Raw genomic sequence first — 25978 nt, 5'->3', positions numbered from 1 at the left:
GTCTCTGGGTGTATCCCTTCAGTGTAGAAGCAGTGCCCGTCCCGTCGAGTGGAAGTCTTCAGCACCCAAACATGGACGACTGGTAGTCCAATGACCCACGGACAAAAAGGAGGAACTTGGGGGGCAGGGCGGGGACGAGTAGAACACAGGACACCCTGCCTCACAAGTTGAAGGTGCCCATGCTCTCTTTCAGGGGTCCTTGAGGCCTGACCTGTAGGCAGGCACTCACCGCTCTGGCTTGGAAGCCTTAGTATAGGAGCAGAAAACTGTTCCTGAGCAAAGGACCTTGCAGAGAATGCAGGCTTAGAGGGGGTTGTGTATAAGAAAGACAGCCCTGCAGAAGGAGCTGGGGGAGTAGGAGCTTGAAATAGGAGCTTAAAACTGTTGTTGAGCACTGGTCCTAGCATACAGCAGGGCAGGGTTGGGGGTGGGGTGCTGGGGTGCTGGGTCATGGTAAGAAAGACAGCCCTGAAGAAGGAGCTGGGGGAAGGGGGGCTGTGCTCTCTTCCGGGACTATTGCCCCTGGACAACACACACTCACCCGTCCAGATGGAATTCCTCAGCACCTAAACAGGGCCGCCTGGTAGCCCAGTGATCCAGGGACAGAAGGAAGGCCGGAATAAGTATCATTTATTTTTTTTATCATTCTTAACTCCAGACCTCCTAAAACTCCCCCACCCCAAATCTCCCCTCTAATTTTCCAAACCTCCTCTCCCCTTTAATTTCTTTCTCTACTAATGCGACTTTTGCCTTCCAACATCTTAATGATGACCCAGCTACTCAGGAGAAGCCAGACAGATGTGATTTCTTCAATAATAAGCCATCTCAGAACGCCAGCAGACAGGACATAACCAACAGGACATCGTCAAAATAATCGGACACTCCCTGGACCCCTCTATGCCCAAAGCCAGCAGGAAGCAGCCATGAGAGACCGGGCTATGCCCCCATTCCCTACCCTTTAAGACACCCCCCATTTTTTTTTTTTAATGAAACCAAAAGGGTGATATGTTGTTCCTTTTGGAAACCACAGCTCCCAACATTCCCCTGGATTACCGCGATGACATGTGCAAGACATTTCTCCCAGACGCCCTTGTGTCCCCTGTTAAAAATGGAGTCACCATTAGCCATGCCCTTTTTCCCCTCTACCCTCTTGTTTCTGCACACCTGTACCTTACCTGTTGTTACCCCTCCCCCATTAAAGTGCACCCACGTGGGACCACCGCGTGTTTGTGTCTCCTTCCTCAACCCGTACCACCGTGTGTGTCGTGTGTCTTGTGTTCGTCTCTACCTTCCACTCTCACCCGCAAAAAGGAATAACAATCATGACTAAGGAAAACTATAACTATAAATTCTTTAAGTCTATCAAAGACTCCAGAAAGATATAATATTACCTAAATAAACAGGAAGTGCACTGTAAGCAACTTCCAAAACTCTAGAATTGATACAGAAATCAAATTGTCTGGACAATCATCCAAAGTTCTTTCATATCTTTGGGGTATCTATCTTCAGCCTATACACCCATAGTATCCAGCAGACTTTTCCATGAAGCAAGAAGTTTCAAAGACAGTTCTACCTATATTGGCAGCATGTCAGTCACTTTCTTCTATGTCCTGCAGGACGTCTGGAAGACTCTTTCATGTAGCAAGAACCCCAGAGGACAATCTTACATATAGGAAAGTACAGCAGTCATTTCTCTGCAGGTCCTGAATGTACATTTTATCAAACAATCCAAGAAAGAGCAGCTTCTTTCCCAAATAACTAACCAACTTCATAAGGCCCCTCTTTGATGCCCATCTTACTCTTGAAGTAGCTCGTACTGCCAGGAGCAGATGTGTCTCATTGTCATGAAAGGTCCTAAGTTCTTAAAACATTTTAAATGCCATATTCTGAAGGTCTCTGAAAGATTTTAAGAATACTTATCTAACTGAAATATATCTCTATATATCTAAAAAAATCTAACTAATATGACTACAAGCTTGGCTATTATATATGAGTATGCATTAACTTATATTTTTAATTATACATTGCATTTTAAAAAGTGCTACAGAAACACAATACCATAAACAAGACCAGAAATACATATACATATAACAAAATTGATCTTAAATTTGCATCAATAAACTAAGATCCATACCAATGCAAATTATTCATATCTATATCATATCCCCCTTTAAATATAAACAAACATTTATAGACAATATTTGGGAATATAGGCATAGTTTACTCCATACTGCCTTCTGCTGATTGTTGGGGATAGTAATTTTTGGAGGTATTCACAGTGTCTTTGAGCTGAATATTTTCTTCTTCTATCCCTATTTCTTAGGTTTATTATTTTCATGGTTTCCAAGATTTTCTCGATGTTTTATGTTAGGATTTTTTTTGGAATTAATGTTTTCTTCAACCAATGAATCTATTTTCTCTATATTATCTTCAGCAACTGAGAATCTACATCTTGGACTTCTCTGTGTAGTAGAAGCATGTGTGTCAGAATTCCTTTAAGTTTATGGCTGATAGGAGGGTTCAAGGTTGGAGGTGGGACTTGTAGCTTACAGAATCTGATTGATGGGGTAGGTATTTTGGGGTAGCACACATACAGGAGGCTAGCCAATTGGCCAGCTGGGGAAGCTGAAGCAGTTGGGGGAAAGGCCCAGGGTTATGCCCTAGTATGAAATGCCTAGAGAGTTGGGTGCCTAGCTGGGTAGGTAGTAACTCACCCCTTGGTCCACTCTGTATAGTTGAAGCCTGTGTTTCAGAGTTCTTCTGAGGTCATGGGGGATAGGAGGGTTTGGGCATGGGGTGGAATTTGTAGCTTACAGGGTCTAATTTATGGAATTCTTTAAAAAAAAAAAACAAGAAATTGTAGAGTTAGACTGTTCATTTATTTCCTGGTTGCCCAGATATGAATAATCACGCAGAAACTATGTTAATTACAACACTGTTTGACCAATAGCTAATCTTATTCCTAGCTACCTTTTATATCTTAAATTAACACAATTCTATAAACCTGTGTATAACCATGAGGTTGTGACCAACCAATACGTTTCCAATGTCTTTCTTTGGCAGCAGCATGGTTTTTCCTTGACTCAGCCTACTCTCTCTTCTATATCTCTGTCAAGATTTCTTACCTGTCTTTAATCTGCTAATTCATTGGCCAAAAGAGCTTTATTAATTAACCAATTAAAGCAACACATATGGAGAAGGATATGCCACATCAAGAACTTTAAATCTAATCTCCCTTATTTTAAATTTCCTCCTGACCTTAACCAACAATATCTTGTAAATAACACTTTTAAAAAATGAGAAATTTTCACAACTCATTGAATGATCAAAACGATACTCTCCACTTTGGAGGAATTTAGGTTTTATATTCTTAATTTTACTTCCTTCTATCTGAGAGCTATGGCATTTTTAATGGATATTGAAAACAAAACTTTGAGTTAATTGTCAAATACTGATAGAGGTAGTTTTATTATTTGTTGTAAAGTATCTGCATAAAGACTTGTCTCACGTCATGGCTTAATTAGTCTCTTGAGGCTAGATCATCTCAGGTAGCCTAGAAATTTTCCTGAGGAGTTTATATTCCAATGCAGATCTTTAGGTGTTTATTTCACCTTAGTAGTACAATCATAGTCCTAGAGAAATTGTCATTGTGGGGCCCCATTCTCCTTTTGAAGACCTCAGTGTTTGCTGTTAGGCATACTCATGCTTCACTGCAGATAACTGATAGAGACTTAAACCCAATATTGTATACAGGAATGTAGAAGAAATATTTTTTCTACAATTAGTTACAAAAAGTTTAGAATGAAAATATATATATATACACACACACACACAATAATCTTATAAATTTTCTACCTTAAGAGAAACTGTTCAAGCATCATTATAAAACCAAAGGTTAATGAGACGAGTGGCAATAAACTAGTCTTCAAGTATTTGTTTTTCTTCAGTCTCAATAAGGTGACACTTCTGACATGAGGCAGAAATTTTGGAGTTCCCTTTAATAAGCATGCTTTGGTTTAGAGAAAGAGAGAACCGCACTCTAAAGTCAGTTTTAATCTTTAATTTGAAAGGAACTAGAAAAAGGCCATTTACATTATATATCTGAAGAGAATAGTAGAAACAAACATTTGATAAAAGATATGAAATTTAATTCTTTGACAAGGATGCTCAATTGTGCCACAAGGACATGTGCTCATCTATGTTCATAACAGCATTGTTTGTCATAGACAGAACTTGGAAACAATCTAAATGTCCCTCAACCAAAGAATGGATAAGGAAAATATGGTACATTTACACAATGGAGTACTACACAGCAGAAAAAAAAATAACGACATCATGAATTTTGCAGGAAAATGGATGGAGCAAGAAAGCTTTATTTTGAGTGAGGTAACCCAGACAGAAAAAGACAATTGTCACATATACTCACTCATTAGTGTTTTTAATCATAAAGCAAAGAAAACCAGCTTACAAATCATAATCCCGGAGAATTTATACAACAATGAGGACCCTAAGAGAGACATACAAAGATCTAATCTTTGTAGAAAATGACAAGATCTCCTGAGTAAATTGGGAGGATGGGGACCTTTGGGAGGGGTGAAGGGGGGAGAGGCAGGGAGGTGAGCAGAGAAAAATGTAGAGCTCAATAAAAATCAATATTTTTTTAATTAGTTTAATCCTTTGGGCAATATTGTATACCAATAGGCCAACTTACTCTTTATATTGAGACTTTTTCTTTACTGGATGATTTATCCAAATCAGGTTGGCAATGTGATATACCAATAGTCCAATTTATACATTATCTTGCGAGTTTTTCTTTTCTGGATGATCTGTTCAATTTTGTCAGATGGCTTATTTCTCCAGTGGCCTTCCAACACCTTGGTTGGATACCTTCATTCTCCTGAAAGGACAAAATCAATACCCATCTTTTGTGGAGGTTATTTGCGCAAATTATTTCTGATCAAATAAAAACCATATGTCAATTTTATAGGTTAGTTTATAGTAAATAACCATGTTGTTTGATGAATTCTCATATCTTCATTTTAAATGGTTTATTTTGTTTAAATTTTATTTTAATCAATGTGGATGGTATTCATACCTATTCTTCTGTGGAAAGAAAAGCGAAACCCCTTCTCAAACACGGCACATGTACTGGTTTCCAATGTGTGGTCAGTATATCTTTAAAGCATAATAGCTAATTTAATTCAGTAAGTTTTTCTTCTATTCAATGTGTCTCCACAGTTATTGTTCCTTTCTCATTAGCATTTAGAAAATTCAAATTTAATAAAACACTGTGTAATCTTCTTTGAGGATCTTTAGCAACCTTTTCTGTTTATTTAACATAGTCTTTCGTATTTGATTTGATCTTTCTATAACTGCCTTCCATTTAGGATTGTGTGGTATACTTATATGTTTGTTATTATGATAAGCAAAAAATGCTCCACTTTCTTAGAGACATATGCTAGAGTATTTGGGGGTTTTCTTTTTTTATGAGTATACCCATGAAGACCATAACGTCTAACAAATGTGTGACTACCAAATTCTGAACCTAAAGTAATTTCCCACTGAAATCCTGAACAGGTATTAAGAGTGTGTTAAAGGTAAAGGGAAGAAAGATTTTTTTAATCAATACTATAAGAGGCCATCTTATAGGTAATAGAAAAGACAAAATAATGTGACATTGTATAGAGCCCATTGGCTGAGTCATATTATTAACAGATCTTAAATCTGTTACCAGTCTTCATTTTCCAGATTTCCTTTTAATAACAAAAGCAGAGGAATTCCAAGGCCTGTTTGATTCTTCAATATGTTTAGCATATTATTTCTTCTCTACCAGTTATTCTAAAGTTTACAGTTTATCTTTTGTTAAAGGTCATTATGGAACCAACAAAGGATTATCTGTCAAGCATTTTAGAGTTAGGGCTATCAGTGTCTTTTAAAGTGCATTTTGCTTTGTTCTTGTATAACTTGAATGGTCAGTGACTGTTCTTTATAATACCTTCTATTTTTTCCCAGAAATAGATGTTAATTTATGGCTTGTTTCTAAGATGGCAGGAATATTAATCTAAGTATCCCATTGCTGTCAAGATTCTCATCCCAATAATTAATTGTTATGTTAGTTACATATGACTTTATTTTCCTCTCTGTCATTCCAGCTCTATATATTTGACCCACCTAATTCTGTGTTTTACTTGACATAAAATTCCAATCCCTAAATCTGAACATTTAACTCCTTAAGAGGCAACTTTTTATGACAAGATTCTTGGGAGATTATTGTTACATCTATAGCTCTGTTGATGAGAACTTCAATGATAATGTCATTTATTTACATTTTTAATTTCATCATTATTCATTTATAGTAGTTTGCCAAAATACTCATTTTATGGTTTCTCCTGATTTTTTTTTTCTTTTTTAACTTTTCTATTATCCAGAGGAATACGGTTTCTTATAATAGGCATTAGACTGTTTAATTATTCTAAAAGGGGTTTTTCTATGATGGCCAGAAAGGACTGAACCATATTTGGCATAGGGGCCTGTGAAGGGTTTCTCAAGGAGTTTCCTGAATATTTTCTCTTGATCCAATTAGTCCAATTCCTGTCTTTCTCCACACTTTCTGCATGCTCCAGAAAGAAGGCGCATTCGGTTTTAATTATGCTCATGTTTACTTATAAATTGACCTATTTTGCCACAATTATAGCACTTCACATTTCAATTTTTTCCAGAAACCTCTGGAAACCATCTCTCCTATCCAAACATCATCATGATCCTGAGATTCAATATTAATTGTATCTCAGATCCATTCCTATGAAGGTGATGACATTGCCTTTAAAGATCTAATTGTCCTTTTTGCATTGAAAATTATCATTTTTGAAAGCCAGAGATTCAATTATTATTTGTCTATCTTCTGAATTGTGTATCATTCTATTACAGCTGAAGGCACTCTTTGTAAAAAATCCATGAAGACTTCCTTTGGGCCATGTATAACTTTAGTAAATGATTCAATCTTTTTTCAAATTCTCCAGTTCTGTAGCAAATATTCCAAACTGCTTTGTGACATAAAGTCAGGACATGGTCACCATATAATTATTTCCTTTCTATAATAACATAGTCTCCATCTTTAAGAAGTTGACCTTGACAGATTTCAATACCTCAACTTACTCCATTGTTCAATAGTTGGAGCCTCTTCTCTAAACCCATTAGTCCATTGTCATTGTTGACCAGGTTCTAAAACAGATTTAATCAAGTCTATCTAGTTTTTAGGAATAATTCTTTTACAAACTGACTATGAGTTTAAGCTTTGCTTCACAAAAGGTGAATGAATACAATATGAGACATTCATTTCCTTGAAGCTATAATTGGCGCAGAAGTCAAATTAGCTCTTACAGAACATCTACCATTTGGAAATTTTAGTAAGGTTACTGAATATATTAAAGTTGTTTGTTTTAAAACATTAGGCTTCAAATATTTGAAGTATCAGAATTCGATCTATGAGGAAATCTTAACAATTCCAATATGGCCAAAACAGTAGCAAAAGTGGCTAATGCTAAATAAATTTATGTTGAGATATAACAAGTCAGTATTCTTTTTATACTTATAAGGTCCATATAAATGTAATTATAATACTTTAATCAATTGAAAACTCATTCATAACTAAAGATGAATAAAACATTAATCTAGAATTGGTACATGGAATATAAGTATAGGGATATTTTTTTTCTTGTAGACATTATTTCAGATGAACAGATGATCTTATTTGTGTAAAAGCAGACTCTACATATAAAGTCAAAATTTCAAATTGTAAGTGAATTGAGAAAATCTATATAATAGGAATTTATGGGTATATTTTAAATATATATGTATATATATATAATAAACACTGAGAGATAGATAACCATATAATTCAAAACAACTTTGACACTATTACTATTTTTAGGAAATATTTCTTCTTTTGAATAACTATTTGGGTTTAGTGCATGAATTAAATGCAATTTATAAAAAGATGACCCCTCTAATTACTTAAAATAATCAAATTCAGAAACATTATGTGATTCATAAACTAAATAGTTCAGTTTCCTTGTGTGTTATTTAGGCATGGCTAATAAATGCTTTATCCCATCAAGAGAAAGGATCATAATCACAGATACAGTTATATAGAAATAAAAATTCAAAGATGTGAAGATGATGGTGACATTTGAGAAAAAAATAGTTATAGAGTCAAGGATTCCATCAATTTATTTGGAGGTCTAGGTTACATTAACAGTTGTAGAAAGTTTTTTTGGAATTTTAAAGAAATAAAGACCCTACCATTGTACTTTATTTCCTGCCAATAGAACCCCAAATTCTTGAAAGAGAATTAGATTCATATTACTTCTATTTTTAACTAAATTCATAGATGCAATTTGTTTGTCTGGACAATGGAAATATATTGACATAGAAATCTGAATATTTAATCAAATGTTCTCAGAACACTGATTTATGCAAATTAATTCCATTTCAATTATTATATAGTTATTGTCCAAATAAAAAAATATTGGGCCAAATATATTTTTGTATGCAAATTGATTCCATTTCCTTTACCTCTTCTGTGTCTTTTGGAAGAACTATACTAGAGATCAAAAGCGAAGCAGAAGCATTAGAATTTCTGTTACTTAAGATACCATATATTGTTGTTGTTTTTCAGTTACAATTTAATAACACATGTGTTAAAAAGAAAGCATATTAAAAAGTAAAACTAATTCATGTTGGCAAATGGGAAGTTATTTCATATATTTCTTTAGGTCCCCATAAGATTATCAGTTCCCCCAACCAACTGGAAATAGCCTAGAATACTAAGCTCACATTTCCAAAAAATGGACTATGGATATTTTCCTTTTCTTTTTAAAAGAGGGGGAAGTGGTGTGGGAGAATTGTCTGTAATCCCTCAATCATGTTTTAAATAAATTCTGATTGGCTAGGAAGGAAGTATAGGCAGGAAAACCAGATAGGAAGTAGAGGTGATGCAATGAGAACAGGAGAATTCTGGGAAGAAGAAAGCTGATTCCCCCCCAGTCCTGTCCAGACACCGAGGAAGCAGGATGTCACCTGCCAGCTGAAAAAGGTACCAAGCCATATGGCTAAAATAGATCAGATTAATGGGTTAATATATGTTACAAGAGCTAATAAGTAGCCTGAGCAAATGGGCTAATCAGCTTTATAACTTATAGAAATCTCTGTGTGATTTTCTTTGGGGCTTACCAGCAGTGGGGTACCGGGCAGGACAGAAACCCCAACAAGCAGACCCCTTCATGTTACAGTTAACTTATTACTTAGCTTCTCTAGGATCATGAACTATAAGCTCAATGTCTTTGTTTATGGCTAGTATCAACTAATGAGTGAGTATATATCATATTCATTTGGGGGAGGTATGGGTTCCCTCACTCAGCATAGTGTTTTCTAATTCCATCCATTTGCATGCAAAATTCAAGATGTTATTGTTTTTTATTGCTGAGTAGTACTATAATGTGTAGATTTGCCACATTTTCTTTATCTATTCTTCAGTTGGGGGCATCTAGATTATTTCCAGGTCCTGGTTATTACAAACAATGATGCTTTGAACATAGTTGAACAAATGCCTTTGTAGTATGATTGAACATCTTTTGGGTATATTTCCAAGAGTGGTATTACTGGATCCTGAGGTAGGTTGATTCCCGGCTTTCTGAGAAACTGCAACACTGATTTCCAAAGTGGTTGCACAAGTTTGCATTCCCACCAGCAATGGATGAGTGTTCCACTTACACCACATTCTTTCCAGCATAAGATATCATTAGTGTTTTAGTTCATATACATTCTGACAGGTGTAAAATGGTATTTCAGAGTTGTTTTGAATGCATTTCCATGATAGCTAAGGAATATGATCATATCCTTAAGTATTTTTTGGACATTGGAAATTCTTCTGTTGAGAATTCTCTGTTTAGTTCAGTACATCATTTTTAATTGGGTTATTTAAAATTTTAATGTCCAATTTCTTGAGTTCTATATATATTTTGAAAATCTGTCCTTTGTCTGATGTGGGGTTGATGAAGATCTTTTTCTATTCAGTACACTGTGTTTTGTCTTATTGACTGTGTCCTTTTCTTTACAGAAGATTCTCTGTTTTAGTGGGTCCCATTTTTTATTTTTGCTTTTATTGTCTGTGTTACTGGGGTTATATTTAGGAAGAGGTCTCCTGTGCCCATTCATTGAAGGCTACTTCCCCCTTTCCCTTCTATCAGGTTCAGTGTGGTTGGATTATATTTAGGTCTTTATTCCATTTGGACTTGAGTTTTGTGCATAGCTATAGACATGGATCTATTTTCATTCTTCTACAGGTTGACATCCAGTATTAACAACACTATTTGTTGAAGATGTTTTTTTTTTACATTATATAATTTTAGCATTTTTGTCAAAAATTATGTGCTCATAGGTGTGTTGATTAATATCCAGGTCTTTAATTTGTTTCCATTGGTCCATGTCTCTGTTTTTATGCCAATACCAGGCTGTTTTGATTTCTGTTGCTCTGTAATAGAGATTATTGTCAAGGATGAAAATGCCTCAGGCAGTTCTTTCATTGTACAGAATTGTTTTGGATATCCTGAGTGTTTTGATTTTCCATATGAAGTTGATTATTGTTCTTTCAAGGTCTGTGAAGAATTGTGTTGGGATTTTTATGGGGATTGCATTGAATCTATAGAATGCTTTTGGTAGGATTGCCATTTTTACTATGTTGATCTTTCCTATCTAAGAGCATGGGAGACCTTTCCATTTTCTGGTATCTTCTTCAAATTCTTTCTTCAAAGTCTTAAAGTTCTTCTCAAATAGGTCTTTCACTTCCTTGGTTAGTGTTTCCCCAAGATATTTTATGGTATTTGTGTCTATTGTGAAAGGTGATGTTTCTCTGATTTCCCTCTCAGCTTCTTTATCCTTTGGGTATAGGAGGGTTACTGACTTTTTGGAGTTGATCATGTATCCTGCCACATCACTGAAAGTATTGATCACCTGTAGGAATTTTCTGGTACAGTTTTGGGGGTCACTTGTGTACACTATCATATCATCTACAAATAACAAAAATTTGACTTCTTCCTTTCCAATTTGAATCTCCTTGATCTCCTTATGTTGTCCTAATGCTATTGCTAAAACTTCAAGATCTATGTTGAAGAGATATGGAGAGAGGGGACAGTCTTGTCTTATTTCTGATTTTAGAGGAATGACTTTGAGATTTTTCTTCATTTAATTTGATGTTAGCTGTCTCCTTGTTGTACATTACCTTTATTATATTTAAATATGATCATTGTATCCCTAATCTCTCAAAGACATTATCATGAAGGGGTGTGAATTTTTCAAATGCTTTTCCAGGATCTTAATTGAAATGATTCTGTTTTTTTTTCTTTCACTTTATTTATATGATGGATTCTATTGATAGATTTTGTGTGTTGAACAGGCTCTGCATCTCTGGGATAAGCCGACTTGAACATGATGAATGCTTTCTTGAATTTGTTTTGCCGGTATTTTATTGAGAATTTTTGCACCCATGTTCATGAGTGAGATTGCTCTGTAGTTCTCTTTCTTGAGTCTTTGTGCGATTTTGGTATCAGGGTAACTGTGACCTCATAAAAACCGTTTGGCAATGACCCTTCTGTTTCTATTATGTGGATCATGTTAAGAAGTATAGGTATTAGCTCTTTTTGAAAGTTCTGGTAGAATTCTGTACTTAAAACCATCTGTCACTTGGCTTTTATTCATTGGGAGGTTTTTGGTGTCAGCTTTTATGGCCTTGCAGCTTATAGGTCTATTTAAATTCCTCACCTGGACTTGATTTAATTTTAGTATATGGCATCTATCTAAAAAATTGTCCATTTATTTTATAGCTTCCAATTTTGCAGAGTACATATTTTTGTAGTAAGACATAATGATTCTCTGATTTTCTTCAGTGTCTGTTGTTATGTCCCCCTTTTCATTTCTGATTTTGTTAATTTGGATATTTTCTCTCTGCCTTTTGGTTAGTTTGTATAAAGGATTTTTCAATCTTGTTGATTTTCACAGGGTATCAGCTCTTTATTTCATTGATTCTTTATATTGTTTTCTGTGTTTCTACTTTGTTGATTTCAGCCCTCAATTTGATTATTTCCAGTCTTCTAGCTTTCAGGTGTGCTGTTAGGTTGCTAATGTGAGCTTTCTCTGTTTTCTTAGTGTGCGCACTTAGTACTAGGAACTTTCCTCTTAGCACTGCATTTATAGTGTCTCATAGGTTTGTATATGTTGTGTATTCATTCAAGGAAGATTTTAATAACTTTCTTTATTTCTTCCTTGACACAGGCATGGTACAGTAGTTGTTTATTCAGTTTCTATGAGTTTGTATTGTTGTTGAATTCTAACTTTATGGCATGGTAATCCGATAAGGCACGGTGGGTTAATGTTTTCTGAGGATTTTTTTTTTTTCTGCCAGGTTCCTGCAATCATTAAGTCCCAAAGAAATCACACAGAGGTCTACATTAGTTATAAAGTGATTGGACCATTAGGTCTGGCTTCTTACTAAGTCTTATAACTTATATTAGCCCATTATTCTTTTCTGTGTTAGCCATGTGTCTTGGTACCTTATTCTGCAAGGCAAATACACCTTGCTTCTTCTGTAACTGGGTCATAAATGAAGACTAGGACTTCCTTCTTTCCAGAATTTTCCTTTTCTCATTGACCCATCTCTACTTCCTGTCTGGTTGTCCCACCAATACTTCCTGCCTGACTACTGACCAATCAGTATTTATTTAAAATATAATTTACAGAATACAGACCATTGTCCCACACTAGGACATATTCTAATTCTTTTGTATCTGTGGATGTTTGCTTTGTTACCAAGAATGTGATCAATTTTATAGAAGGTTCCATATGGTGCTGAGAAGAATGTATATCCTTTTTTGTTTGGGTGGAATGTTCTTTAGATGCCTGTTAATTCTATTTATTTCATTACATCTGCTAGTTTTTTTTTTTTATTTTTCTGTTAAGTTTCTGTCTGGTTGACCTATCCATTGGCAAGTGAAGAGTGTTGAAAACTCCTACTACTAGTGTGTGGGGTTTGATGTGTGGTTTATGTTTATTAATGTTTATTTTACATATGTGGGTGCTCTTGTATTTGGGGCATAATATTCAGGATTGGGACTTCATATTGATGAATTGATCCTTATATGATTATAAAGTGTTCTTCTCCATCTTATCTGATGGATTTCAGTTCGAAATCAATTTTGTTAAATAATAGGATAATCATAGCTGCTTGTTTCTTAGGTCAATTTTATTGGAAAACCTTTTCCCAACACTTTACTCTGACATAGTGTCTGTCTTTCAGTTTGAGGGGTGTTTCTTGTAAATAGAAGAATGTTGGATCCTGTTTTCATATTCATTCTCTTAGACTGTGTCTTTATATAAGTGAATTGAGTCCATTGATATTAAGCAATATAAATGACCAGTGGTTGGTAACTCCAGTTATTTTCTGGTAGTAGTGTTTCTGTGTTTACCTTCTTTGCATTATGCTGGTAGGGTGTTATTAGTTGTCTGTGTTATTGTGTGTATAGTTAGCTTTCTTTTGTTGAGGTTTTCCTTCTAGTAGTTTCTGTAATGCTGGTTTTGTGGATTTGTATTCTTTAAATCGTTTTTTTTTTTTTTGTCATTGAATATCTTTTTTTTTTTTTCTCTATCAATGATGAATGAAAGCTTTGCTGGGTATAGTAGTTTGGGCTTGCATACAGGGTCTCTTAGTGTCTGCAGCAATCTATCAAGGACTTTCTGGCCTTCATGGTTTCTATTGAGAAGTCAGGTATAATTTTGAAAGGTTGACCTTTATATGTTAGTTGAGCTTTTTCTTTTGCAGCCCCCAATATTCATTCTTCATTCGATATGCTTTGTGTTTTGATCATTATATGGTGAGGGGATTTTTTTTTTTGATCCAGTCTATTTGGTGCTCTGTAATCTTCTTGTATCTTCATAGAGATATCCTTATTTAGGTTGGGAAAGTTTTATTCTATGATTTTGTTGAATATAATTTCTATACCTTTGAGTTTGAGTTCTTCTTCTTTTACCCCTATTACTCTTAGGTTTGGTCTTTTTGTGTGTCCCAGATTTCCTGGATATTTTGTGTTCAGAATTTGTTGCATTGGCCTCTCCATTTGGCTCCAGCATGCGTGCACAGTGTAGGCATTCTGGTCTGGAAGATGGCAGCGGTCACTGTGGGCGGTGCAGCGGCTAGAGCACCTCCTGGCCTTGGGGCTTGTGTCAGAGAGCAGGGGATGGCTACACCCATTCAGCACTGCCACACAAACACCTGTTGGGGAAGACTACCGTTCTGCGGACCCTCCTAACGTACTTGGTCCCTCCTTTGCTGAGCAAGACTTAAGGCTAAAAGCTGTTAAACTGGAAAAAAGAAGTCCAGGATTTAACACTGAGATACCAGAGAGCTGTCGCTGATTGTGAAAACATAAGGAGACGAACCCAGAGATGTGTAGAAGACGCCAAGATATTTGGAATCCAGAGCTTCTGTAAGGACTTGGTGGAGGTGGCAGACATTTTTGAGAAGACTGCCGAGTGCTTTTCAGAAGGAATCAAACCTGAGGACCACAAGCTTACTCTGGAAAAATTCTTTCAAGGACTGTCCCTTTTAGAAGCAAAGCTGAGGAGTGTGTTTGCCAAGCATGGCCTAGAGAAAATGACACTGATTGGTGACAAATATAACCCTCATAAGCATGAACTCATTTGTCACATGCCAGCAGCTGTAGGGGTACAGCCTGACACTGTGGCATTAGTACGGCAAGATGGCTATAAACTTCATGGCTGCACCAATAGACTTGCCCAAGTAGAAGTGGCAGTGGAGTCTCAGAGAAGACTATGAACCAGCCCCCAGGAACTAAAACTCTTGCAGGTTCTGGCACCTGTGTCTCCTTTATTTATTAATCTGGTTTGGATTATATATGAGGTCCTTCGTGTGCTCCACTTTGGATTTAGTCATATTGGCTTTGTCTTTACAGTATCTTATTGGTTTATGCGGCCTGTTTGTTCTCATCAGAAGTCCTGCCACTGGGCATTTGAACAATGTGATAAGTGTCCTATGGCCTTTTTCAAAATGTTTACAAAAATAATTTAAGTTGTTACTCTGATGACTGAATCCAAAATCCTTTAATTGTGTTTTCAAGTAATTTCTGGAATTAGTGCAGCATCATGTGTCTTATATTTTATGGGAATGGGAGATGGTAGGGATTGGTGTGACATTTAGGTACTTAGATTGACAAAGCTTTACCGCTGTATAAATTTAGATAATTTGGGTTGACATATAGAGAGATTTTTTCAAGGCTTTTTTATTTCATTTTTTTATTTAGTCATCATTTTTACTTGTAATCCCTGCTGGGGGTCACACATTATTCCGTAGTTGCCGCTTTCTTGTCCCATTGGAAGGGCTAAAGGGTCAGTTGAGCCAGTCTTCCTTTTTTCTTGTTTAGAAGGTGTGTTCTTTTACTAAATTGATCTCAAGTCCATGAACAGGTAAGCTCTTGACAACACAACCCACTTCCAGGGCGACCAAAAACTTTCATAAATCTCAAGTTGGGGAGTTCAGCATGGGGGGGGGGGGCTAGCATAGTAGCTGACTTTTCAAAATTAAAAACAAAGTATTAGGGTGGATAATTTTTTTGCAATATGTAATTTACACAAAAGTAATCTCACTTGCATGCACTCGGATTATCTGGACGTCCTCCTTTCTGGATTAGGGTTGGATGCTTTTCTGGTGAGGACAAGGGACTTCCTGTAGCAACAACAAAATGCAAAGTCTTTAACCACATTGCAAAACTTAGGGGATGCTTATCCCAAATCTGCTGCTGTCACCTACACCATTCCAGTTTTTAAATCCTGAATCAAAAGCACCAATATATTTGAGGGAAAAAAAGAATTTGCTAGATTTATTTTTTTTTAACCAATGAATCTATTTACTCTATAGTATCTTTAGCACCTGAGATTTTTTTCTTCTATCTCTTGTATTCTGTTGGTTATACTTTTCTCTGTAGTTCCTATTCATTTACATAGATTTTCCATATCAAGAATTCCATCAGTTTATCTATTTTGGTCTTCAAGTCTTGAACTGCTTGCTTCACCTGTTTGATTGTTTTTTCTTTGTTTTCTTGGGTTTATTTGAGGGATTTGTTAGTTTCTTCCACCTTTTTTGTCTTCTTTTCCATTTCTTTAAGGAGTTTTTCTCTTCTTCTTTAAAGGTCTTCATCATTTTCATAAAGTTACATTTAAAGTCATTTTCTTCTACTTCTTATGGGTTAGTATATCATGTCTTCCTGATGTGTGCCTGCTGAATTCTGGTTTTACCATGTTGTTTTTTAGAATGTTGGAAGAATTCTTGCATTGGCACCTACCCATCTCTTCTTTCAAGTAAGGCAGGCAGTGTCTTGATGACTCTGTCCAATCCTTTCTGTGGCTGTCTCTTATGTCCCCTTAGTCTTGGCACAAGCTATGTAGCAGGGCTCCACAGAGATCACAGGGAACATGTTTGGTTAGAAGCAGGGTGGCTTGAGGGATGGTAAGGAAACTCCCTGATGGATGGATAGAAAAGGCAAGGGATCTTGTGAGGCTCCCTTGGTTTTTATCCCATAGGGAGGTTCTAGAGAGTGGGGTGTCCAGCTGTCTAGCCTGTGGCTACTGTGGACTTACCTTTTAGGTTCGCACTGTATTGGAGCAGGCTGTGTAGCTGGGTTCCACAGACCTCACAGGGAAGAGGTGGTGTTGGGGCGGGGGGTTGAGGAATAGCAGGAAAACTCCCTGTTGGTGGCTAGAAAAGCCTAGGGAGCTTAGGAGGGTCTCCTGGTTTTTCTCCCATGTCAATGTTCTAAGGAGTGGGGTGTCTGGCTGTCTGGCCAAAGGACTGCTGCTGACTTCAGAAATTTCTTTTAAAACATTGCATTACATTGTCTAATAAGTTTGACTTTGGGATAATTTTTTTCAAGTTTGAAATTTTTTATTGTTTTTAAAAAATGCATTCCTGAAAACAGTTTCATTTTTTCTATATGAATTCTGAACAAGAATTATGTGGAAGCTTGTCACAAAATAGAAGATCCCACCAACCCTTTTAGATATATTTTAACTCAATTCTAATATATATTTATTTTTCTATTGATTTTATTGAGCTATAATTTTTTCTCTGCTCCCCTTGCTTCCTCTCCCTTTCTCTTCAACAACCTTCTCTGATGGTCCCATGCTCTCCATTCACTCAGCAGGTTTTGTCTTTTTTTTTTACTTCCCCTGTAGATTAGATCCATGTAGGTCTCTCTGAGGGTCCTCATTGTTGTCTAGGTCCTCTGTGATTTAGAATTGTACATTGTTTTTGTTTTTCCTTTATGTCTAAAAGGCACTTTAGAGTGATGACATATTATATTTGTCTTCCTGGTCTGGGTAACCAAAACCAATATGATGTTTTCTAGATCCATCTGGTATGAGAGACTTATCTGTATTCTGTCAATCATGTTTTAAATAAACACTGATTGGCCAGGAAGGAAGTATAGGCAGGTCAACCAGACAGGAAGTAGAGGGGGGGCGATGAGAACAAGAGTATTCTGGGAAGCAGGAAGCTCTTCCACAAGTCCTGCCCAGACCACCGAAGAAGCAGGATGTGACCTACCCTGCTGAAAAAGATACTGAGCCATGTGTCTAACATAGATAAGAATCATGGGTTAATATAAGCTACAAGAGCTAATAAGAAGCTTGAGGTAATGGGCCAATCAGTTTATAATTAATGCAGATTCTCTGCATGATTTTCTCTGGGACTAAATGGCTGGGGGACCGGGTGGAACAGAAACTCCAACAAGCTGGCTCTCATGTTACAGAATGGCTCCCATGTGGATAACTGCATCCACAGAAAGCCTGAGAAAGATTGGGAAAGAATAATGCATGTTTTCTTGGTAGCAGCAATTTCTTGGGTCTGCTCTTCTTGCTAGAGGCAAGCAAATGCTCTCATCTAATAGAGGCTTCCTGACTCAGCTTTAGCAGCAAAATCCTGCAGCTCTTTAAGAGGTCCTTCCACGAAACACTTAAATGGTGTAGATGAAAAGCTGACCACGTGCTTTTCAGTTTTCAGCCATAGCAGAAAAAAAGCTGTGCCTTTTTAAAATGCTGGCTTTCTGGGCCATCCTGCCAGGACAAACTCTGACTCTTTCAGGCAGGCAGTCTGACTACAGAGCATTTGACTGTTGTTTATGAACACACTGTTGCAGCTTTCTTGCTGGCAAGGACCTTGAAACTCCATAGAGTTGTGGCAGTAAACATGGCTATAGCCAGTACCCCCACCATGAGGTGGAAAAGCTAAAAAAAATGGGCTGGATCTAGCTGTCAGAGCAACAGCTTTAATCCTCTCCTTAAAGACTCATGTAGTCAGAAAAAGAGAGAGATACGGTAAAGAGAGATTCAAAGAAAAAACTCTAAATGGTTTACAGTGTGTTAAAATATATGCAGGCTTAATAAACGGTTAAAGTCCTTAAAAATAAAAGATAAAAAAAAAAAAGAATAGTAGGATGTGGTGGTACACACCTTTAATCTCAATACTTGGGAGGCAGAGACAGACAGGCCTCTGTGAATTCAGGATATGGTGGCAGCCAACTTTAATCCCAGCATTTGGGAGGCAGAGGCAAGTGGATCTCTGTGAGTTCAAGGACAACCTGGTCTACAGAGGGAGTTCCAGGACAGCCAAAGATATACAGAGAACCTGTCTTAAAAAGTAAAAGTAAAAATTAAAGAACTAGAAATTAAATTAAATCTGCAAAAAGATGGAAAATACATAGAGAATCTTGATACTGTATGCTATTATGCTCCCGTTGAATTGTTTGAATGCTAAGAAAGGAGCAACAGCTGCTAAAATATATTTGCTTATAAATGCTGCTAAACTAATCCAAGATAGGTATTTTGAAAATATATTGACTTCAAAATTGAAGTCAAAAGGTATGTTACTTTGGAAAAGAGATTTTTCTTTTGTTTCCATAGGAAATGAGAGGCTGTTGATTCATTCTGAAATAAGAAATATCAGGTTTGATCAAGGAAGACCACCTGAGAAATCTCTGCCAGGAATAGATGGCCCAGATCTCTGAGTTCTTCATCCAGAAGAGGTTCAAGACTTCTACCTGAGATGACCAAGACTCATAGGATACTCCAGTCAGGACTTGATCATAACTCTAAATTTTCTTTAGGTCCCCATAAGATTATCAGTGCCCCCAACCAGCTGGAAGTAGCCTGAAATACTATGCCCACCTTCCCAAAAAATGGACTATCGATATTTTCCTTTGTTTAAAAAAAGAGGGGGAAGTGATGTGGGATAAATTGTCTGTATTCTGTTAATCATGTTTTAAATAAATGCTGATTGGTCAGGCAGGTAGTATAGGCAGGTCAACCAGACAGGAAGTAGAGGCGGGGCAATAAGAACAGGAGTATTCTGGGAAGCAGGAAGCTCTTCCACAAGTCCTGCCCAGACCACCGAAGAAGCAGGATGTGACCTACCCTGCTGAAAAAGGTACTGAGCCATGTGTCTAACATAGATAAGAATTATGGGTTAATATAAGGTACAAGAGCTAATAAGAAGCCTGAGCTAATGGGCCAATCAGTTCATAATTAATGCAGATTCTCTGCATGGTTTTCTCTGGGACTAAACGGCTGGGGGACTAGGTGGAACAGAAACTCCAACAAGCTGGCTCTCATGTTACATCCATCTACTTGCCTGCACATTTCAAGATGTCATTAGTTTTTCTTCTGTGTAGTACTTCATTGTATAAATGAACAATATTTTCCTTATTCATGCTTTGGTCAAGGGGCATTTATGTGTTCCAGGTTCTGGCTATGACAAGCAATGCCATTATAAACATAGTTAAGCATATGTCCTTGTGATACAATTATCCTTTGGGGATATACCAAAAATTGGTATTGCAGGATCATGAAGACATTTGTTTCCTAATTTTCTGAGAAATACCATACTGTTATCTAAATGGATTGTAAGAATTTGTACTCCCACAAGCAATGCACAATTGTTTCCTTTACCCTACATCCTTTCAAGTATAAGTTGTCATCAGTGTTTTTGATTTTGGCCATTTTTATAGGTGTAAGATGGAATGTTGTTTTGATTTGTATTTCTCTAATGGCTAAGAATGTTGAACATTTACTTAAGTGTCTTTCAGCTACTTTAGATTTTATAGTTGAGAGTTCTCTGTTTAGGTCTGTACTACATTTTTTATTGGATTATGTGCTCTTTGGATAACCAATTTCTTGATTTCTTTGTATATTTTGGAGATCAGATGTCTTTCTGATGTGGGGTTAGTGAAAATCTTTTCTCATTCTTTAGACTGTTGTTTTGTCTTGTTGATCATGTCCTTTGCTTTACAGAAGATTTTCAGTTTTAGGAGGTTTCATTTATTAATTGTATCTCTCAGTGTCTATGCTACTGGAGATATATTTAGGAAGTAGTCTCCTGTACCAATGCATTCAAGTGTACTTCCCACTTTCTCTTCTATGGGGTTCAATGTGCTTGGCTTTATGTTGAAGTTTTTGATACATTTTACTTGAGTTTCTGCATGGTGATAGATATGGATCTATTTTCAGTCTTTTCCATGTTGATATCCAATTATGCTAACACTTTATTAAATATGCTTTCTTTTTTCCCTTTTATATTTTTTGCTTCTTTGTCAAAAATCAGGTGTTCATAGGTGTGTAGAGTAATATCTGGGTCTTCGATTCTGATCCAGTCATCCTCTTGTTTGTTTTTATGTATATATATCAGATAGTTTTCAGTGCTGTAGCTCTGAAGTACAGTTTGAAGTCAGGGATTGTGATGCCTCCAGAAGTCTCTTTATTATACAGGATTGTTTTGGCTATCATTTTTTTTTCCTTTTCCATATGAAGTTGAGTACTGTTCTTTTGAGGTCTATGAAGAATTTTGCTAGAATTTGGTCAGCATTGCATCAAATCTGTAGATTGCTTTTGGTATGATTGTCATTTATACTATGCTAATTCTACCTTCCCAAGAGCATAGAAGAACTTTCCATTTTCTGATGTCTGCTTCAATTTATTTCTTCAAAGATTTAAAGTTCTTGTCATACAGGTCTTCTAGTTGGTTGTTTAGAGTTACTCCAAGATATACTATACTATTTGTATCTATTGTGAAGTTTGATGTTTCTCTGATTTCTTTCTCAGCTCAGTTTTCATCTGTGCAAAGGAGGGGTACTGATGTTATTGAGTTAATCTTGTATCCTACTACAGTACTGAAAGTGTTTTTGAGTTGTAGAAGTTCCTTTGTATAATGTTTGGGGTTGCCTATATAAACTGCCATATCATCAGCAAATAGTGAGAGTTTGAATTTCTCTTTTCTGATTTGTATCCTCTTGATCCCCTTTTATTATCTTATTGGTTTATCTGGGACCTCAAGAAATATATTAATTACATATGAAGAGAGTGGGCATCCTTGTCTTGTTCCTGATTTCAGTTGGATTGCTATGAGTTTTTTTTTTTTTTTCATTTAGTTTGATGTTGGCTGTTGACGTGGGATAATTTTAAATATTACAATAGAAAAATGTTCATGGCATTATTGACTCTATTTTGAAAGAGGGTTAATTTTAATTTATGTGAATTGATGTTTATATAATTAGGAACATTGGATTGAAGTACAAATTTTTATTAAGCAAGCTATAAAATAAGTTCATCCCATAGAAATTGATATTATAAATATTGCAAAGTACTATTTAATCTTTATGTTGAATGCTAAAATCTATAAAATAAATATGTACTTTGATTACTTCTAAAATTTCTGGGAAGTATTGTAAATACTACATGTTTCACTTCAACCCCTTAGTGCTATTCAAAATTCAAATGCAGTCTAATATATTCTGTTGTCTAAAAGTGAGAAACTTTATACCAAACATTAAAAGATGGAACATCGCATTTCAGAAGAAGCAATAAGAATCATTTATATGGATTCCTTTTAAAAGAGAATACAGTGCTTTAAATGATTTATTGTATTTCTAACAATAACAGAAATGACTTAGTTTTAATCATTTCAAACATCCAATTCAAATGGGATTCAACCCCTGGGGCAATAATTTATGAGTCAATCACTTTCTATTCTAAAAATAAAGTCAGGTTCATTTACTTCCTTTAGAATTTCTAAAAAAGCTGGTGATAAAAAATGCTAAAGTTACACAAATATTCAAAACAACCTATTTGATGAAATGCTGATCATTTACTTTTTACTTACAATAGAAAAATAGTAAAAGTAATGTTACTCATCACCATGGATGCATTCTGAATTATTTACTCTTGTTTAACAGAGACTTTTTTTTAATTGGAGGATTTCAATCAGAGTCATATAATTTGTAATTGACACAAATTTTAAATTCTAGTGTGTGTGATTCAAATGCTCATGTTCTGTCCAAAACAGATACAAGACATATAAGCTCAGTCTCAAATTACTATTTCAGAAATAGCAAGAAAGTGTTTATCTTTTTTTTTTTTCTGGTATAGGTAACTTAGAACTGTAACATAATACGGTTTTCCAATGTTCTATATTGTTGTTCATGGGGGTGCCTGGTTAAGAGCTCATGAATGGACTCTTAAGAAATGAATATAAGAGCAGACAAAGTGCCTTATAGAAAGAAAAAATAGCAAATACTTTAGAAAGAGAATAGCATTTGGGTGGTGGTGTTTGAGTTTTATATCAATGAAGACTAGGCTATTTGACAATTTTTGCAAAACTTTTCAGCTTTGCCCCTAGCTATTATCAAGGCCTCTCTTAAGATAATCAGATGAGATACAAGTGTTTTTGTTAGGCATCTACATATTGAATGAGTCAAAATATAAATAAAGATAAATTGCATATCCTTATCATAAAAAATAATATATGAAATGTTACCACATTGACTAGAAAACATCAAAATTTGTGAAAAGGCATTATCATAATTGCCTATTTGACAGAAGAACTGAATCAAAGGCGGTAATTTAATGATCAGTTAATCAAAACTTTTAGAATAGCCTCTGGTTTGTTTCACCTTTCTCCGTTTAATTTGCTAGAGCATACATGTCCCTTGGAGTCAGGTAAGTAGAATATACATTTAATTACAAATCTTCAATATCAATATCATCCTTAACTGATGAAAATATTGATAATGTGCAAATAAAAATATTTAAATTATTTTACTAGCTGAGGATTTTTTAAAATTTTTCTTTAAAGCTAAATTTGTATCTATGCATTTAGACATTATTTTAGTGAGAAAATGAGCAGTTAGAAGAAATTTCTAAGAATGCTTCATATTTTATTTTATTTTATTTTTTAATTATTTTATTGCCTTAAAGATACCAATCCAATTCCCACTCCCTTCCCACACACTCCCCACACCTCCAACTTCTCCCTCTTCCAATCCTAAGAGAGGAGAAGGAACCCTGCCCTGTGGCAAGTCCAAGGCCCTTCAATCTGGCCCACCTGTCAACCACATTCAGAGGGAATAGTTTGATCCCATGCTCAATCACTCCACGTCCAGTTGGAGTTGGTGAGCTCTGATTATATCAGGCAAACTCTCTCAGTGGGTGAACCCCCCATGGTCTTGATCTCCTTGTTCATATTCGCACTTATTCCACTCTTCTACTGGACTTTGAAAGCTTAGTCCACTGCTTCTATGTGGTTTTCTGCCTCTGTTTCAATCAGTTGGTGGGCGAAGATTCTATGGTGACATATAAGATAATAATCACTCTGACTATAAGACATGGCCAGCTCAGAAACCCTCTCCTCTATTGCTTAAGTTCTTAGCTGAGATCATCCTGTGTATTCCTGGGAAATTTTGTAGAGCCAGGTTTCTTATTCCCTCAATCAAGATATCTCTCTCCTAGCTCTCATATCTGTCCTTCCTTCATCTTGATTATCTCATTCCCTCAAGTTCTCCTCAAGCCTTTTTTATCCCCTTCCTTCTATCCCCTGTTCCCATGTTTCCAAGTTTTTCAGGCAATCTCATCTGTTTCGAATTCCCAGATGGGTTTATATATGTTTTTCTTTGAGATCACCTTATTACTTAGCTTCTCTAGGATCATGAACTATAGGCTCAATGTCCTTTGTTTGTGAGTGAGTACATACCATATTCATTTTTGGGGGGTCTAGGTTACCTCACACAGGATAGTGCTTTCTAATTCCATCCATTTGCATGGAAATTCAAGATGTTTGGTGAATAATAATGTAATGTGTAAATGTGCCAAACTTTCTTTAAGCATTCTTCAATTGAGGGGACACTAGGTTGTTTCCGGGTACTGGCAATTACCAATAATGCTGTTATGAACATATTTGAACAAATACATTTGTAGTATGATTGAACATCTTTTGGGTATATTCCCAAGATCGGTATTACTGAATACTAAAGTAAGTTGGTTCCCAGTTTCCTGAGAAACTGTCATACTGATTTCCAAAGGGGTTGCACAAGTTTGCATTCCCACCAGATATGGATGAGTGTTCCACTTATACCACAACCTTTCCAGCATAAGATTTCATTAGTGATTTTGGTCTTATCCATTCTGACATGGGTAAGATGGTATCTCAGAGTTGTTTTGATTTTTATTTCTCTGAAAACAAAGGAAGTTGAACATATCTTTTGGCTATGAGAAATTATTCTCTTGAGAATTCTGTTAAGTTCAGTAAAACCATTTTTAAATTGGGTTATTTAGAATTCCAATGTCTGATTTCTTGAGTTCTTTATGTATTTTGGAGGTCAGTCTTTTGTCTGATGTGGGGTGGGTGCATATGTTTTCATTCTCTCTTTTTGTCTTATTGACTGAGTCCTTTGCTTTATAGAAGCTTCTCAGTTTCAGGAGGTTCCGTTTATTTATTGTTGTTCTTATTGTCTATGACACTGGGGTTATATTTAGGAAGTGGTTCCCATGCATTGAAGGCTACTGCCCACTAACTCTTCTATCAGCTTGGATTTATATTGATGTCTTTAACCCATTTAGACTTGAGTTTGGTGCATGGTGATAGATATGGATCTACTTTTATTCTTCTACGAGTTGACATCCAGTTATTCCAGCACCATTTGTGGAAGATGCTTTCTTTTTTACATTGTATAATTTTAGCTTTTGTCAAAAATCATGTGTTTATAGGTGTGTGAATTAATATCTGGGTCTTCAATTCAATTTCATTGTTTAGCATCTCTCATTTCATGCCAATACCAAGCTATTTTGATTAATGTAGCTCTGTAATAGAGCTTAATGTCAGTGATGGTATTACATCCCTGAGTTCCTTTATTGTATAGGATTGTTTTGGCTATCCTGTGTTCTTTTTTTTCCTAATGAAATAGATTATTGTTCTTTCAAGGTCTGTGAAGTATTGTGTTGGGATTTTTATGGGGATTGCTTTGAATTTATAGAATGCTTTTGGTAGGATTGCCATGTTTACTATGTTGATCCTTCCTATCCAAGAGCATGAAAGATCTTTCCATTTTCTGGTGTCTTCTTCAATTTCTTTCTTCAAAGGCTTAAAGTTCTTGTGAAGTATATATTTAACTTCCTTGGTCAGTGTTACCCCAAGATATTTTATGTTATTTGTATCTATTGTGAAAGGTGATGTTTCTCTGATTTTGCTCTCAGCTTCTTTATCCTTTCTATGTAAGAGCACTACTGATTTTTTTTAGTTGATCTTATATCCTGCCACATCACTGAAAGTATTGATCACCTGTAGGAGTTATTTGGTGCAGTTTTGGTGGTCACTTATGTACACTATAATATCATCTACAAATAATGAAAATTTGACTGCTTCCTTTCCAATATGAATTCCTTGATCTTATGTTGTCTTATTGTTATGGCTAAAACTTCAAGAATTATATTGAAGAGATATGGAGAGGGTGGACAGCCTTGTCTTGTTTCTGATTTTAGTGTAATTACTTTGAGTTTTTCCCTTTTAATTTGATGTTAGCTATCAGCTTTCTGTATA

General features: G+C 35.8%; 1 pseudogene; it reads left to right on the top strand.

Annotated features, from left to right (window-relative positions):
- The first annotated feature begins 1057 nt into the window (after positions 1-1057).
- LOC126493738 (grpE protein homolog 2, mitochondrial-like) lies at positions 1058-14884 on the top strand (annotated as a pseudogene).
- The last annotated feature ends 11094 nt before the right edge of the window (positions 14885-25978 follow it).

The sequence above is a fragment of the Alexandromys fortis genome, unplaced genomic scaffold (genome assembly GCF_014885135.2).
Source record: "Alexandromys fortis isolate MF-2015 unplaced genomic scaffold, M_Fortis_MF-2015_v1.1 scaffold_327, whole genome shotgun sequence".
In the NCBI taxonomy this organism is placed as follows: Eukaryota; Metazoa; Chordata; class Mammalia; order Rodentia; family Cricetidae; genus Alexandromys; species Alexandromys fortis.
This window is presented reverse-complemented; position numbering and strand designations above follow the sequence as displayed.